This window comes from Coregonus clupeaformis, unplaced genomic scaffold (assembly GCF_020615455.1).
Source record: "Coregonus clupeaformis isolate EN_2021a unplaced genomic scaffold, ASM2061545v1 scaf0035, whole genome shotgun sequence".
NCBI classification, from domain to species: domain Eukaryota; kingdom Metazoa; phylum Chordata; class Actinopteri; order Salmoniformes; family Salmonidae; genus Coregonus; species Coregonus clupeaformis.
In genome coordinates, this window is record NW_025533490.1 from 1,216,908 (window position 1) to 1,220,000 (window position 3,093).

Genomic DNA, 3,093 nt, shown 5'->3' on the forward strand with positions numbered 1-3,093 from the left:
TTATTTTGCTCTTTTGCACCCCAGTATCTCTAGTTGCACATAATCTCTTGCACATCTAGCATTCCAGTGTTAATACCAATTGTAATTATTTTGCACTATAGCCTATTTATTGCCTTACCTCCATAACTTGCTACATTTGCACACACTGTATATATATTTTCTGTTGTATTTTTTTACTTTATGTTTTTTTACCCCATATGTAACTCTGTGTTGTTGTTTTTAATCGCACTGCTTTGCTTTATCTTGGCCAGGTCGCAGTTGTAAATGAGAACTTGTTCTCAACTGGCTTACCTGGTTAAATAAAGGTGAAATAAAAAAAAATACTATTAGTAGGAAAACAAAACACCTGTTCTTAATATACCCATAAAGCTTGTTTGTTCCTGATATGTGATTTAAGGTTAAAGAAGATATTGTCGACTATCACTGCAACAAAGATATTAATATAAACCTATGGGACAACACAGTTCAGTATGATTCAGATAAGATATTATTTTATTACAAACAGAGAACAAAAATGATCTATCCCTTGTTTCCAATGTGATTTTTGACAAACCAATTAATAGCACAACGGCAACAAAATAATTAGTCACCCACTTTTGAGAACTAATATCTTGTAAAATGAAGCCAAAGAGGAAAACTCCCAGGTACCAACAGACTAGTGCTCGTATTTTAAATTACCTTCAAATAATCTAATGCTTTGTGACCATTTCGGACATAAAAAAAAAAAAAAGAAGAATACAAAAACAGCCAGCATATTTACAAAACAATAATATTAACTATGATTCTGGCCTGCTTAGTACTAACAAAGTACTACCCATGTAATTTTCCAGTGAAATACAATTTTCAGGTACATTGTAACTTGAGCTGCTACAAGAGTCTGTGTGTATAAGGCTAAACAATTCACCTTAAGTCAACTTCGCTGGTTTAAAAACAAGCAACAAAATCATAAATATGAAAAAGAAAGACATAAAAAGACCTAAGGCACCAACCTTTCTCTCCAGAGGCATTCAGGACTTAAAATCAACACATTAATCAAAATGTCTGCCGACAATCAGGCTGATATCATCACACATAAAAATCATGAACATATACACACGTATGTACGTAAGCAGAAGAATAAACCATAAAGGATTCAAAAGGAAGGAAGGCAGTAAAGGCACAACAATAACTTAATCTCTTTCCATTCCAAAGATGGTCAACTTGAAAACAAAAGCTTTGCCAAAGAAAAAAAATTGAAACAAATAATTTCAGTAAACATTCAATCACTTTCTTCCACTCCAAATGAAATTACATGTCAAAGACCAGCCTGTATTTGGACAAATGTTCAAAACAGGGAGTAGACCAAGCTAACCTCATATTGTGTATACAGACAGACAGTAAAAGACATGAGAATGTATCCCTGCATTGTATCTAGCCTACGTGCCCACAACCCCTGGGTGAATGGTCTGAGCAGTAGCTAAGCTAAGAAAAGTTTTCAGAGGGGCTTTGTCCATTTTAGTCAGGCACACGCTGGAAGCCTTGAATCAAACAGATAAAAACACATGAGTGTGCTTGCATACACAGATGCTCTACACATCACTGAGGGCAAACATTCGCCAAGTCCATCCAGGGAAGAGAAGTTAATTAAAAAGCTGAAACTTTGAGGTGAGGGCTTTGAACATGGCAGGGCTGGAGTGACCTAGGCAGCAGGCAGCATGTGGAGTGTGTGTGCGCGATACGCAAGTGTTTTATAAACCACCAAAGGGTTGGAGCAAATAATAATAAGGATCAAATTAAAAAGTGTGCCCTCAATCTGCTAAACCCCAGAAGAAGAAACAAAGAAACCTCAGGCTAAAACCAAGCCCCATCTTGAAATGCCACAGGGAGATGACCCCCTCTATAACCCACTCCTCCAACAGTCAGTGTATAGATACATGCTCCCCTCTCCCCGACCCGTTGACTGAAGATATCTCTTTCCTTTAATGGTGAGGCTTTAGAGAGGTCACTTTGATCCTTTACTTTCTCAGGTAGAACGAAGCTGAGCAGGAATAGGAAATGCAAGGTCAATACAAGCTAATGGAGATGAGATCACTGGTGATGTCAACCCTTTAGTAGCTATAACATCATGTAATGGTCTGTGTCCCAAATGGCACCCTATTCCCTATATAGTGCACTACTTTTGACCAGGGCTCATAGGGCTAGGATGCTATTTGGGACACAGACCATGTCATGATGCCTGGTTGTGTACTGGAAAGAATCCATCACAGATCCCACTGACACACACTGGGTTCCACTCCTATCAGTTAAAAACAAGAAGAAGCGGTCACCAACACTGGACAATTGAGGAGTGGAAAAACATCGCCTGGTCCGACGAATCCCAGCTACTATTGCGTCATTCTGATAGCAGAGTCAGGACTAGATGGGTGTACCTAATAAACTGTCCACTGAGTGTATAGTGAATAGGGTACCATTTGGGACATAATCTATAATGTTCCACCAATGCTAAAGAACATGTCCAATACACTGTCCTAAGCTTGAGATTTGTTCCTCCGATGTGCCTAATGGAGTCTTATCACGTCCCATAGTCCTGACAAGATCACTGTACATCATGCTCACATCAACATGTGGATATGTTCTACCGTCATCTAGAACCATAAACTTGGCAAATTGTCATATTGTTGAATCCTTTTCCTTTCACATAACAGTTTGAAAACTAAAATATTACAATCTGATTTAGGTGCTCTCAACAGCAAGAAGCAACCAGAATTTAACCTTTATGAAAAAGTCATATGATTACAGGCAAGCAATAAAGTGTCAATTTTTTGGGAAATGTCATTGAATATGAGGGGTTTGAATTGATGCAACATAGTTCAGAATGTTAAAAAGGGATTGAAATATTTCACTAATGAGGGCTGAAATGCCAGACTCATGAGTCATGACGTAAGACAGGTGTTTACATACGTAAAAGCAGAACGACACAATGTGAACCGCTCACATCTGTTGAAACAACGTAGTACAGAGAAACCCTTGCCAAATGAACCCTAGTTCTAAAGTTAAGCAGATAATGACAGCAAATTACTGCCATTCCCAGCCTGCGATCATCTGTTGAGATCC

The 3,093-nt window shown here is 38.3% G+C and overlaps 1 protein-coding gene across 1 annotated transcript in view; it reads right to left on the reverse strand.

The window, feature by feature from the left end:
* Positions 1–469: 469 nt before the first annotated feature.
* The window catches only part of LOC121565923 (nectin-3-like protein), a 59,713-nt gene continuing 57,089 nt past the window's right edge, over positions 470–3,093 (reverse strand). The window contains exon 8 of the mRNA XM_041876261.2: positions 470–3,093. This exon is cut by the window's right edge and continues 885 nt beyond it. The gene's annotated coding sequence lies outside the window, so the exon portion shown is untranslated.